Source organism: Bombina bombina, chromosome 5 (genome assembly GCF_027579735.1).
Source record: "Bombina bombina isolate aBomBom1 chromosome 5, aBomBom1.pri, whole genome shotgun sequence".
In the NCBI taxonomy this organism is placed as follows: domain Eukaryota; kingdom Metazoa; phylum Chordata; class Amphibia; order Anura; family Bombinatoridae; genus Bombina; species Bombina bombina.
This window is the reverse complement of record NC_069503.1, coordinates 1,127,176,113-1,127,191,318: the sequence shown is the minus strand read 5'-3', so window position 1 is coordinate 1,127,191,318 and position 15,206 is coordinate 1,127,176,113.

Here is a 15,206-nt window from a genome sequence, read left to right as displayed (position 1 = left end):
GTGAGTTTTTGGACAGTTTCTGTTTGAATTTGTTTGCAAGATGTCAGAATAGCCTCCCAGAGCTGCTGTTTGGATGTAAACTGTCTCGCACCCTCATAGATCTTTTGCTTGAGGATTCTCCAAAGGTTCTCAATAGGATTGAGGTCAGGGGAGAATGGAGGCCACACCATGACTTTCTCTCCTTTTATCCCCATAGCAGCCATTGATGCAGAGGTATTCTTTGCAGCATGAGATGGTGCATTGTCATGCATGAAGATGATTTTATTACGGAAAGCATAGTTCTTCCTTCTGTACCAGGGAAGGAAGTGGTCAGTCAGGAACTCCACATACTTTGCAGAGGTCATCTTTACACCTTTGGGGACCATAAAGGGGCCGACCAGCTCCCTTCCCATGATTCCGGCCCAAAACATGACTCCACCACCGCCTTGCTGATGTTGCAGCCTTGTTGGAACAGGGTGGCCGTCCACCAACCATACACTACTCCATCCATCTGGACCATCAAGGGTTGCACGGCACTCATCAGTGAACAGGACTGTTTGAAAATTAGTCTTCATGTATTTTTTTTGCCCAATGCAGCTGTTTCTGCTTGTGAGCATTGGTTAGTGGTGGCCGAATGGAAGGTTTATGCGCAGTTACAAGACTCTGGAGGACTCTACACTTTGCTGTCCGTCAGACTCCAGAGGCACCAGCAGCTTCAAATATCTGTTTGCTGCTATGTAATGGTATTTTAGCAGCTGCTCTCTTGATCCGATGCATGGATCTGGCAGAAATCTTCCTCAATGTGCCTTTATCTGCACAAACCCATCTTTGCTCTGAATCAGCCACAAATCTCTTAATAGTGCGATGATCACTTTATATAAATAAAAAAGTTAGATGCGCCTAAAATAGTGTTAAAAAATCGTGATAATAACAATTGTATATCAAAATGTGACTAAGTGTATCTAAACACCAGAAAAATAATTACAATATGATATAAACACTATTAGTACAACATAATGATAAAATGGATGTGGTATCGTGTCGTCAATCTACGGCTGGAATATACCAGGATTCAATGCAAAAGTGAAGCTCTAAATGATCTCTGATAATGAGATAAGGCAAATATGATTAAATCAACATATATATCACAAAGATCTAATTATTAGACGCTACACAGCAAATACCCAACAGTGACGATATTACTTGTAAAAGGATAATTTATAAATAATGAAGATCTGTAGTTTAGACGTAAAGTCCACAAATGTAATCCTCAGATGTATCAGACCCACGGCTGCAATACTTCTTCCAAAAACTTGACGGCAATTCAAGTACAACGGATCTATAGATAGAATAAAGCAGAAGAAGGTGCCACAATAGTGCACATCAGTGTGACTAGGTCTCCACACACTTTTTGGATCTGACACTTAAGGGTGATATGAGCAATAAGTGTATTGTTTCTAGCACATTTCGTAAACCTACTGCAGGTAATACCATTCTGCATGCACATTCAGCTCATCCCCCTCATTTGTTAAATTCAATTCCAAAAAGCCAATTCATTAGGTTAAGAAGAAACACAAATGATGACACCATATATAAAAACCAGTCTGAGGAACTAAAAACCAGGCTTCTAAAGAGAGGTTATAAAAAAAAATACTCAATAAAGCACAAGAGGAAGCGAAACATAGTCATGCAGCTTCCAGAAATCGAAACAGCTCCTTTAGCAATGACACTGTGGTTTTTAGTACACCATACTCTACTCACTATAACAGAATTGTCTCTATTGTAAAAAGACACTTGAGGTTACTTCATAATGATCTCCAACTCAAACCTTATATCAGTAAATGCAGGTTTGTTCCCAGGAAGCCAGATACCTTAGGTTCTAAATTGTCGCCAAGTATGGTCAAAACAAAAACACACTCTAGTAATAGAACCTGGCTACACAAGAAGGGAAACTTTAAATGTAATAACTTCAATTGCCTAGCTTGTCAATTGCTGATATTAGGTAACATTTTTACCTGCTCAGTAAATGACAGATCCTTTGAAATAAATTTTCATGCAACATGTAGATCTAAATGGGTGGTCTATCTTATCACCTGTAATCACTGTTGTCATCAATATGTAGGTCAGACCACACGCAAATTTCGTGATAGGGTCAGAGAACACATAAGGGATGTCAAAAATTACAAAAAGGAGTCAGCAATAGCTAAGCATTTTAATGGGGTACATTTTACTAATGTCCCGGATTTTGGAGTCCAGATTATAGAAATAGTCAATAGACATCCCAGAGGTGGTGATAGACACAAGTCTCTAACTAAACGTGAGTTATTCTGGATTCTAAAACTGGAAACTAGATATCCAAAAGGCATAAATTTAGAGTGGGATATTTCCTACTTTACAGATTAATTCATACATTTTTTCAAGTAAATTGAATTATCTCAAATGCAGTTATAAATGTAATAGGTACATTGGATTTCATGTCCCATATTACATACCATTAATATAAAACATAAATATTAATCAACATTAACACTAAAATACATCTTTAAATTATATTGAGTTTCATACATTTTCATTTTAGATCTCTATATAAATAATTAACAGCCTATGAGATGTTAATGCATACATTAATAAATTCTAATATTCCTTTCTTTTTCTTTGGACATCTAGCCTACGAATTTCCCTATTTATAGACAATGTATCTCAATCCTAATCCTTTATTCATTAACCCTTCCTATTCATGGTCTAATATTAGCCTGTAAAATTTGTTATTTCCAGAATTGTTTTTAAATTTTCACATAATGTTTTTTATATTATCTGTTTTTTTATGTGTGCTATAGGAGTGTTCCACCTTAACCTGAATGGGGGGAGTGTCTGACGGGCGTTCCTTCTGAGCGCTGGTTGGTTGCATCTCCCTTCATAAGGTGGGGTGGTATACACCTGGGTCATATCCTATGACTAAGCGCCTGTAACGGCGCAAAACGCATCAGGATCACACCCTTTCTGGACTTTTTGTCACTAACATGCATCCATTTTTGAATTTTAAATAATAAAGCAATCTTCTGCATATTTTTCTTACCCCTGAGTGCACCGGATTAATTTTGTTTTCAGAAAATAATTGTACTTACAAAATGAAAAGCACTTGATAAGTGCCACAAGAGCCTCCTAGACCTTTAGCAGCTGTCCAGATAGCTGTCCTCACGTAGAACAGCAAGTCTCCCACAGATTCGTACAGCTTGGACTCAGGTGATAGCCCGTCCTTGAGCCCCTTGCTCCACTTGAAAGCGTATGAGAATTCCTATATCCTTAGTGCTAGCTGTGAAATGGATAAAGTGCAGCTCCAGCGTATAATGTCCAGCGAGATTTATCAAATGTTATAAAAAGCTGTGAAGTCAAATGAATAAAAGTATTTTGGCTTTATTAAAAACATATAAAATACAGCATACATAACGCTTTTACCGGTCACAATGACCGCATCATCAGGTGTATAATGTAACAATGAACATTCAAGGCTTTTAATGGGCCCATTTGGCATCTAATGCCGCTCAGAGCGCATGCATACAAATATACTCATGGCCAATGAGTTACAAGGTATATACCGGCTTCTGCTTGATAGGACAAAAATGGGGGAGTGTCATAAAGATCACAATTCTCCCAAAAACATCAGAACTCCACAATTATTTTTAGAATAGATTAGCCGATGGCCAAGATGTAATACTCAAATATTTAGCTCTAATACTAAACGCCAATCTAAAGCTAATATACAAATAGCTATAAACACCATATGGAGCCAGCTAATATATTGTGGAGAGCGAACATATAAATAAATATATACTGCCCGCAGTGTAGTATCTAGTATAGCCATATGTTATGTTATGATTAGCGAACATATACATGAATACTACCCGCAGTAATTAAAGGTATATATATTCAAATAACCAATACACAGATATAATTTAGCAAGGCCGGATGTTTGCTAATAACTCATAAATAGCCAGAGAATTTATGCGCATTTGACAAGGAAGTAAAATATCAATACTCAAAACATAAGTAAAAATATCTTTCTAGGTAAATATACAATAATTGGTTTAACACTACTAAAATAAATTAAATTGCAGTACTAATCCTCAAATATGCAACAATAGATAACGAAGTAACATATATTATTAAAGATTAACCGATCATAATAATAATGCACTGGTAATCAACCATACATAATTAAATCCCCTCACAAATATATATACAATATAGACCTAGAAAAAGAGGTTACAGCACAAAATATATCCTAAAATGCCACAGTAATAAGTAGCGATGTAACAAAGGGACCCAATATATACTTTGTTCCAAAATGAAACTGTCATCATATTCACTCCAAAATATGCACTTAATATAAAGAACAAAGATAAACCATTTATCAAAATAAATTTTCGTTACATATAAAATAAGAAGAGGAAATTATTATTGATGAAGCCTTCAATTAAAAGTTGCCATATCAATATTTTCATTTAGACCAAATGGATTGATAGTTTTCATTTTTCAAATCCAAAAGGTTTCTCTTTGTCGAAGATGGATGAGTCTGTTTCTACCCCATTTGGGAATTATATGTTCAATGGGATAAATACTAAAAATATCAGTCTGTCCCCCATGACAACATACCCCATGTCTGGGCACACTATGATTCATCAGGGAATTTTTCAGATTTCTAGTGTGTTCCCCCCATATTTTTTTCAGGGGTCTAGAAGTCCTCCCTATATACTGCATTCCCAAATGGGGTAGAAACAGGCTCATCCATCTTCGACAAATGACAAATCAAAATCCCTGTTAAGGCCTTTGGGTATTAAGGTGTCAAAATGGTGTATCCACCACATTTCACGTTGCTTTAATAGTGTCTCCCTATTCATGCCATTCCTCTGTACCTTAATGTCCCTTGTCAATAAAGTGCTTCGACAAAGGGGCATCCAGATTTTTTCTTCTGATATTAGATCAGTGGCGGCTGGTGAATTTTTAGGATTGGGGTGCGCAAGACCCTGCCCCTATTAGAAAGCCACGCCCCTTTGAAAAAACACATGCCCCTTTTTAAAAACCACTCCCCTTTTAACAAGCCATACCCATTTTTAAAAGCCACACCCCTTTGCAAAAGTCACGCCCCTCAAATGGCCCCACCCATTTGAAACAGCAGTGTTTTTGGTCATCCTCTTCTTGAAATATCCTGCCCCGGCCTGGGGTAACTTCAACTGAAGTTTGTGACTGATTCCTCAACATTATTCTCAAGTATCTGCTGATATTGAGTGGAATCCATGAGACCCTCAACAATATTCCCAGTAGTACAGGTCTTTGGAGGTGGTCTATGGGCTGTTTTTGACCGTTCTCACCATCCTTTGCCTTTGCCTCTGGCCCTCTCCGATATTTTACTTGGCCTGCCACTTCTGGCCTTAACAAGAACTGTGCCTGTGGTCTTCCATATCCTCACCATGCATTGCTCACTATGTTCCTCACAGTGGACACAGACATCTTAAATCTATGCAATTGCAATAGCTTTTTGTAGCCTTCCTCTGTCTAAACCATGATGTTGAACAATCTTTGTTTTTAGGTCATTTGAGAGTTGTTTTGAGGCCCCCCCATGTTGCCACTCTTCAGAGGAGAGTCATAGAGAACAACTTGCAATTGGCCACCTTAAAACCTTTTCTCATGATTGGATACACCTGTCTATGAAGTTTAAGGCTTAATGGGCTCACCAAACCAATTTTGTCTTCCAATTAATCAGTGCTAGGTAGTTACAGGTATTCAAATCAACAAAATAACAAGGGTGCCCAAATGTATGCACCTGTCAAATTTTGTTTTGATGCATATTGCACATTTTCTGTTAATCCAATAAACCTCATTGCACTACTGATTTTTTACTGTGTCCTTCATTTATTTGATAGATCAAAATGAAATTACTGATCCAAACAGCCATTTATTTATAACTGAAAATCATGGAAATTGCCAGGGGTGCCTAAACTTTTGCATACAACTGTATATGATTTCATGCACTCAAACTGTATTAAAGTCATGTACTCAGATATGAAATATATTTTTATGAAATGTAACATCAATTATATGTAAATACTATGCTCCAATACAGCTCCCAGGCAGGATATCTAAAAAATATTCAAAGGGAACATTTGTTAAAGTTTAATCTTCAAAAGATTCTTTACTTCATCGCTTAATGAGATTAGATCTCTACAAACAAGATAACCATGTTACCTCTCTGGGGTGACAGAGAAACGATTCTGTACTATAGTTCAGATATGCTCAGATTAGAATCTTCAGGAAAGTAAGTAATTATCACTTGTATGATATACAAATGATGGGACTAACAATACTTTTGGAAGGTCTGAATCCACATATACGCCAGGAAAGGTTTTCTAGCTCAGAATCGATGCAAGCATATAGAAGACCAAATTTCATATGAATTGACTTGTAACTAATTTTCATATAGTTTTATATACTCCTATACTTTATTAAGGAATGACTTCAAATATGAAATATATTTATATTAAAGTGGGAGAATAAGGAAATATAAATATTGTTACAATAAATTAATCACTACTGAATTCTAATCAAATGCAATGTAATATCAGAATATGAAATGATTAATCAATTGAATTCAAATAGTTAAAAGTATAGCTGATTATTAACTAAGTATTAAATTACAATTCCTTAAAGTCTCCCAATATTTAATTAATCATCGCATTCATCATGTCCTCGATGTGAAAGCTCAAATGCGCTGGAAAATAGAATACAATTCATAATTTTGGAAAGAACATAACGATTTGTGGTTACTTGATCATTGTGTTTTTTAACATTCATATATATATATATATATTTATAATATTTAATATTATAACCAGGTCTAATATTTAAATTAATATACATGAATCCATACTCTTCAGTATACCCATGTTCACGTGTGACAGTGCACAAATGGAGGAGCCTACACTACCTGCCCATGTCTAGTCTTAAAATATACATGCTCAGTTAAATTATATAATAACATATATATTAACCAAATGATTAATTAAAGCTGCGAAATAATAAGTATATTGAATGTACATGTATGAAAACATATATATTCCTGGATTTAAAGAACCTTCCACTTTATAGAGAAATAAAACCATATTTCAATTACTGTTGCTCCAGTCCCCAGTGTTCGATATTAGGCAATGCAGCCAAAGGCCGTGGCAACATGAAGATAAATACACCAACATTTTACTTTCTAGTACAAAAGAAGATTATTTCTATTACACTAGTGCTTAATAATTTACTTCAAAGGTAAACATTAAAACAATGTTGATAACTCAAGTACAAGTTTTGTAAATCGAGTCAATCCGCCTGTCTTTTTTGAGGCAAATAAATCAATAACATTTTCGTTGAATTTAGGAATGTCATTTATCAATTCTTTTTCAATTGTCAGCATGGCTAGAGCAGTCAGTCTTTCCTCAGTCATTGTGCTCCTTAGAAATGTCTTAACTCGTTTTAAAGTTGAGAAACATCTCTCAGCCTCAGCAGTTGTCACGGGAATAGTTGAAATAATTTGCAACAGTTTGTAGGTCTCCGAGAAAGAACTGTCCAAGTTATTTTCTATTACAAACTGTAGAAGACTGATGGCACCATTCATATTTCTGAAATCTGGTCTTCTGTAAATTACTCCTAGTTCAGTTTTCAGGCGATCTTTCTGTAATTCGTTAAACACAAAATAGCAAAAGCACTAAACTGATAAAAAAGGGGAATGCTCAATTTAGTGTCTGAATATGTAAATAATTCAAATTATTTTGTATCAATATATCTCTCTATATGTATGTATTTGTATACAGACATATATTTTTAATTATATACAAACAAATAGTTTAAAAGGGTATATGTGTATATACCTTATGAGCTTGAGTGCTTGTGCATAAAGACACACTAGTTACGAATATAGTCTATACCCACAGACGGATAGAGACTAAAAGAATGCACTTAGATAGCACTTCTGTTCCCAAAAGAAAGATTATAGTTTGAAATGAAAACTTCAATAGTTACCAATCGGAACCAAAGGGTTGATGAGAGAAATTAAAACGTAACTTTTATTTACACTATACTAGATAAAAATTATAATGTGTGAATGTGTGCACTTTAAAAACACATAACAACTCGACCAATAATGGGAATGGCTTAAAATATCTTGTCAGTAAATTACCTAGGACCTACAATACTGCAGAGATATGCAAATGTTCGGTATTGTGAATATGTTAAATAAATAATGTACTCATATCCATCAGAGTGGCGCACCAACAGGGGATTCAAAATTCCCTCATACTATTAATAACATATGAGATTAAGGGACCGTATATAGAATGTGTGTTTGTTAGATACAGGGATTGTTGGAGAGAGTATATCTTATGGGGGGATATTGATTTCTATCTCTTATTAATCTTCCCTTAGATATTGAAACTATCCCACAATAGTTGACAATTATTAATATAGGGACTTATATCTCTATAAGGTAATCCTTAATATCGTGATGAATTACACTTATCCATGGCTATGCCATAGGAGGTAGGCTTCTCTAAATATGAGCCGTTCACTCTTTTAATTGGAATTCTGAGTCCCAAGTGGTTATAGGTTCTAGATCCGGATTAATCTCAATTCTTATTTCTAATCACTTATGTTTCAGTGACTTATACTATTTCAACACATATGAAGTAAATGGTACATATTTATTATTCCATTTTATTATTTAGTATATTTAGTCAATTACTAGAATTGGCTAAGTATATGCACATATGTGTAAAGTATAATTTTGTTGTTATTTGAACTTGTATTATTAGTAGATTGAATTGTTGGATGACATGCAGCGGTGCTTGGTGTACTTTGACGTAACTTATCTAGGGAGAATAAGAATTTATGTTTTAATCAATAGTAGTATTCATGTTTCATTAATTATGAACTCCAATAATTGTGATCTTGGTTCACACCGATGGATAATTACTATTGTAACTGAGAGGATTATAGTTTTGTGGCATATGTTATCGGGCTGTACTAATTGGCTACTGTATCTAATAGCCTTATACGGTGGTTTAGTTAATACTGTTGCATTTATAGTCGTTCATAAATTACAGATATTAGTGAACTGCTTTAGGTTGCGACTGTCACCTCTTATATATTATGATATTACAGGTATAGTGATTAAGATGGCTTATGTGAGATACACTCACGGCTGTCAAGTATACTTCCCCCCAATAACTAGCCTGTAAAGTATACGGCGTTCAGTTTTAGTATAAGAGAAGCACTGTTGTAGGTGTTGGCCCACTATTTTGCTCCAAATTGCATATCGCAATACTTTTAAATAAAGAATAATTTGCAAATAAATTTCCAGTGCTCTATTTGTATTTTCTAACAGCATACACACATACACACATGCCTGCAAATAGCCATTTTAACGGTCAATTATACGTAGTGATATTGCAAATGCAAAGGCTAAAGCAGCCAAAGTGAGCGACTAGTCGTTATGGCTGTTTAACATTATCAGGTAACTCGCCCTTGAAATATGCCACTGTCAATTTAAGATAATACTTAGAATACTAGTAAGGTCCTTAAATTTAACCAAGTTGCCACTATATCAATAAGCAAATTCGAGTTGATTATGCCATTAAAAAGAACTAAACAGGGTATTAACAGATACCCATCCCTAACATGTTTCACCGATAGCATTTCGGCTTTTTCAAAGGTGACGCGCGCCGGTGTCTGAGGGTATTTAAATGCATTGACATCAGCCCATTGGCTTGGCTTAGACCAATCAAAAGACTCTGAAAGCTGGAGGAGGCGTGATCAGACCACGATTGACATCGGCGGCAAGTGAACCACTTTACCGCACTCTAAAGTAATTGTTGATTAAATGAGTAACATAGTTTTACTTGCATAAAACATAATAAAATATAGTACTGAAGGTGGGTTTAATTTATTCTTGCTGGAATCATAAACCTTTAGTGAGTTATATCGAAAGCATAAGTATATATATTTAAAGATTCTCAGAATAGAATATGCTACTCAAAGTACGTTTAATATTTATTCTTCCCGGAATCATGGAACGTTAGTAAGTTATATCAAAGGCTAATGTGTACACTCATTTGAAGTTACACATTTGAAGTTACATCACATTTGAAGTTACATCAAAAGGTCCGGATCTTACACTCTTCTTTCAAACGTTGTACATGTTTTTAGCATTGGAATTATTCTAATATTTTTTGCTAAAAATTGTAAATTTAAATAAAAACTACTTTGGTTTTATGGGAATTAAAGTGTTCTTACCAGACTCATATCAATCATTAGAGATTAAGGAGTGGAGTTATCACTCTCTTATTTTGTGCAATGGCAAATCTTGGAATTGAGGAGGTGTACAAAACCTACATTAGGCAGTGGTAGAAAAAGATAAAGATAATAATGATTGCAATGGAGTAGTGGAAGAAGTGTTGATAGAATGTGGGTTTTTGCTAGAATTAATTTTTTTTTTATTAATTAAAGAAAATACTTAGATCTAATTCAGGCCATAATATCTGGCCATTAGATACAAGTGATCACACATAACAAATGGAGGTAAAGTAATATAAATACTTACCCATTGTTATCAACTGGTGAAACAATGTATGTCTATTCATGTTACTTATATTGTGAAAAGTGAAATAAGAAAGGTGAAATGTGAATAAGTTACAAAGTGTAACCGACTTTGGAATTGGAATTATTTGATGTGTATACTGACAGGTGACAAATGGGTTCATAAATTAAAATACAAGTGAAGTTGTGAAGTCAATATTAGACAAAACCCTGTTGGGGCAACAAAAGAGTGGTGCTTGGTGATGCATTCACAAACAAAAATGAATATAAACGAGGGGTGTTAAGGGAGGTGATATAAAGATCCATCATACTTGATGAAGGTATCCTTTCCACAGTCAAAATTGAGGAATACCATTTCATGTGTTTTTGTGTATTAAAATTTGTATTTCTTTTTTGGGGTGAGGATAATCGAATCGAATAGATTATATAGATTTTAAAACTTATCTTGTGTTTCAGTCATCCTATTTTATATTTGTTATTTTTTAATCAGAAATTTGTACAGAAAAAACTTATCATGAGTTGCAGAACAAATATCATTTTATAAGATCTGAGCTGTTTTGTATGCTTACTATGGTTTATTACCAAGGTTTGCAAAGTTAATTTTAAATTCCAATAATATTCTATTCGTTTATATGAACATAGAATAATTGTTCTGCTCATTCATGCCTTTGGGATATACACTGTCCATTAAGTATATCCATTTTGTTTCCGCTTTGAGTAGCGCTGTTTCAAGATCGCCCCCTCTTAAGCCTAAAGAGATCTTCTGGATTCCAAAGCATTTTAATTCAGAGGTTTTAGATTGGTGGTATTTAAAAAAGTGAGAAGCTACGGATGTAATTTTTTTGTCTTTCGATAGATCTTTAGGGGCATTACGAATATTTCGCAAATGTTCCATCAGCCGGGTATGTATGGTTCTCGTAGTCATGCCAATGTACATTCTGGGACATTTACATTGGAGAACATATATTACTCCACTTGAATTACAATTGATGTAACTCTTAATGTGGTGATGTTTACCAAACATGTGTTTTGTAAATCGGTGATGGATTTCTTTTTGATCATGTTGCCACACGAGGAGCAGTTGCCACACAAGAACGACCCTCGTTCTGCCGGTCTTGTTTTAATGGTTTTTTGTACAAAATGGCTGGGGCTGAGAATTTCCTTTAAATTTCTGCTTCTCCTATAGCTGAGTTGTACCCTTTCACCTATTAGGTCTTTTAGGTGGGGGTCAGCTTGTAGTATATGCCAGTTGTTATTAATTATATTCACAATTTGCTGTGTTTGCTGACTGTACGTTAATACTAGTTTGGTTTTGTTGTCTCCTTTTTTAGTTTTTATTTTCAATAATTCAGATCTTGCAGTCTTTAATGCTCTAGTTTTGGCCTTGTGAATAGATCTTTTACTGTAGCCCCTTAATAGTAAATGATTTTCCAATTCTGCGGCTCTCATCTTGAAAGTCTTGTCTTGTGAGCAGTTTCTCCTTAGTCTCAAAAATTCTCCGACTGGTAGAGATTTTGTAGTGTTAGGTGCATGGGCACTGGTGGCAAATAAGACATTGTTAGTGGCTGTTTCTTTTCGATACAAGTCTGTGCTTAGGGAGCCATCCTCTTCCTTACAAATTAATAAATCCAAGAAGGAGATATTTGTCTGACTCTTGTGATGAGTTAGTCGGATGTTCAAGTTGTTCTGGTTTAACTTAGATAGAAAGGTATCAAGATCTTCTTCGGTGCCTTCCCAAAGGAACAAGATGTCATCTATGTATCGAATCCACACTGGGACCTTGTCTGAATACTCATCATTTGTATCACAGAATACCATGGTTTGCTCCCACCTCCCCAAGAATAAATTCGCGTAGGTGGGGGCACAGGCCGTGCCCATGGCAGTACCTTGGGTTTGGAGGTAAAATTTATTGTTAAAGAGAAAATAATTTTTGGTTAGCACAAATTTGAGCAAATTGAGTGTGAATTGATTATGGTCAGGGCTTTCATCAGATGACATATTGAGAAAGTATCGAATAGCATGTAATCCTAGCTTTTGGTCAATGCTGGTATACAAGGATTCCACGTCACAAGAGACTAGCCAGGTGTTTTTAGAAATGTTAATGTCCTGTATTATTTGTAGCACTTCCATGGTGTCTCTCACATAGGAGGATAGCTGTGTTAAAAAGGGTTTTAACCTTAAATCTACATATTGACTCGCCTTTTCCGTTAGGTTTTCATTACCCGAAACAATGGGTCTGCCAGGAGGCTTTTGGCTATTTTTATGGACTTTAGGAATTAAATAGAATGTTGCGACCTTTGGGTGCGCGATAGTCAAGAATTTCTTTTCCTTAGTGTTGATTAGACCATTTTTAGAGGCTGAGTCAATCAGTTTATTATATTGCGTATGGAAGTCTACTGTAGGGTTACTCCACAGTTCTTTATAGCAGATTTTATTCTTCAATTGGAGATTGGCCTCTTCCAGATACATTTCTATTGGCCATATTACAATATTACCGCCTTTGTCGGCATTGCGAATTATGACGTCATTCCAGGATTCCATTTCAGATAGAGTATCTCTTTCACTTTTAGATAGATTTTGATGTTTAGCAGTGATATCCAGCTTGTTGATACTTTGACATACAATTTGGTTGAAAACTTCTATGTTGGGGCATGTGTTATTGGGAGGAACGTATTTTGATTTAGTTTTCAGTGTCTTTCGCCAGTTAGGCCTTTCGCCTTCATCTTGTTCTGAGTTAAGATCGTTTAATGTTTGTAAGGACTCCAATTCGTCTTCAGTCCAGATAACAGATGGAATGTCTGGTTCTTTATTGGTGAAATGCCTTTTTAGAAGGAGCTTATGCAGAAACAGTTGTACATCTTTAATTGCCTCAAATTTATCCAGGTTATTATGCGGACAAAAGGACAAACCTTTAGATAGCACATTGATATGATGAGAGGTTAAAGTCCGATTAGATAGATTTATAATTCTTAGTTTCTCATCCTTATTTGGGAGAATGGGCTCGGATTTCTTTTGGGTGGCTTGTTTGTCTGGTGTTTGTCCTTCTGGTTCTTTTTGTTTCTGGTTTGTCTTTTGTTTTTTCCACCCGCCTCTTCTGGTGGTTCGGAATCGGTACTTGAGTCCTCTTCTAAAAAAGACTTTCTTTTTCTATTTTCCACTATAATTGTATTGCTGGAGGTAGATGGTTGTGGTACTCTTTCTTGATCATTATTTTCTGTATCATCATTGTCTGTATCGGATATATCAGTTTCCACTATATTTACTCTTCTCTGAGATCTGAAGTTGGTGACATTGGTTTTATTTCGCCATTTATACACTTTATTGTTGTTGAAATCCTGTATATCTCTTTGTAACTTGCCCTTTTTGGTTGTCTTAATTTCATTTTCGTACTTATCTAATTCTTTTTGATATTTTTTGTATGTAGTTTCAAATTCTTGCATTTGCTCAAATTGCTTTAATTGCTCGTTTTGACTTTGAATTATTTCTTCCAGTCTGTCATATTCAGAGGAGTCGTGCTTGATAAGAATTTTCATTAATTTGACAGAGCATTCGCTTAGGGCTTCTTCCCATTCCATACTCATACTTCCATACTCAGGTTTTTTTGTTTGAATTCGAATGATCTTTCTGTAATGTGTGATAAACAGCTGATGTTTGGTCAAGAAGCTGATCTGGAAATTTTTTCTCGTAATCCGCAAATTTTTCCGCTTGGAGGAGAGAAACAGCCGAGTAGTGAGTTATAAAAGAAAATCTATCTTTTACTTGATTCGTGAAAACATTGCATATCTCTTTAGCTGCCACAGTCTGAGCAATGTGAATATTTTCTCTCTTCCTTTTCCTAGATGTTTCCTCTGTTTCTGATATCGTCATGTTCACTGTGTCCATTCTATTCCTTTCGTTTTCCATTGTCTGCTGGAAAGTGTTAATATGTTTTTGAATAAGTGCCGCATCTGTTAGTGTTTTCTGAAGTTGGTTGTATAACACATCTACATGTGGCATAATATTGTGAAAAACTGTAAGCCAAAACACGAATACCGAGTCTTGTAACATACGCCGAATAGCCCCTGCTTGATTTATAGCTATTTCTTTTTTCAATGCATTCAATTAACTGTTCCCTGTTTTCAAAAACTGTATTGACGGTTTGACTCTTGAAATTCCACCTGGTGGCTGAACCATGAGGTATCCTTCTTCTAACTTCTAACAGTTTCATCTAGAATAGCTATCCTTTGTGGCGAGTTACTAAAAAAGTTAGTAATGTCACTAAAGTTTGAAAAAAATACTAGAACTTGTTGATTTTGACTGCTTGCTTGGCTGACAATTAAATTGAGCTGATGTGCGTAGCAATGCACAAAATGTGCATTCTTGTAGGTACGCTTAATTATAGCCTGAACACCTGCATGCTGACCACTCATCACGCTTGCACCGTCGTAACTCTGCGATATCAGTTTCTCTGGGTTGTCTAGAACTTTTTCCAAAGTAGCTTGAATACACATAGCTATAGATTCTGCATCATGTCCAGCTGGATTAGTGAATTCCCAGAATCTCTCAACTGGTTGTCCGTTACCTATAATGTATCTAAAAACAACAACCAATTGGAA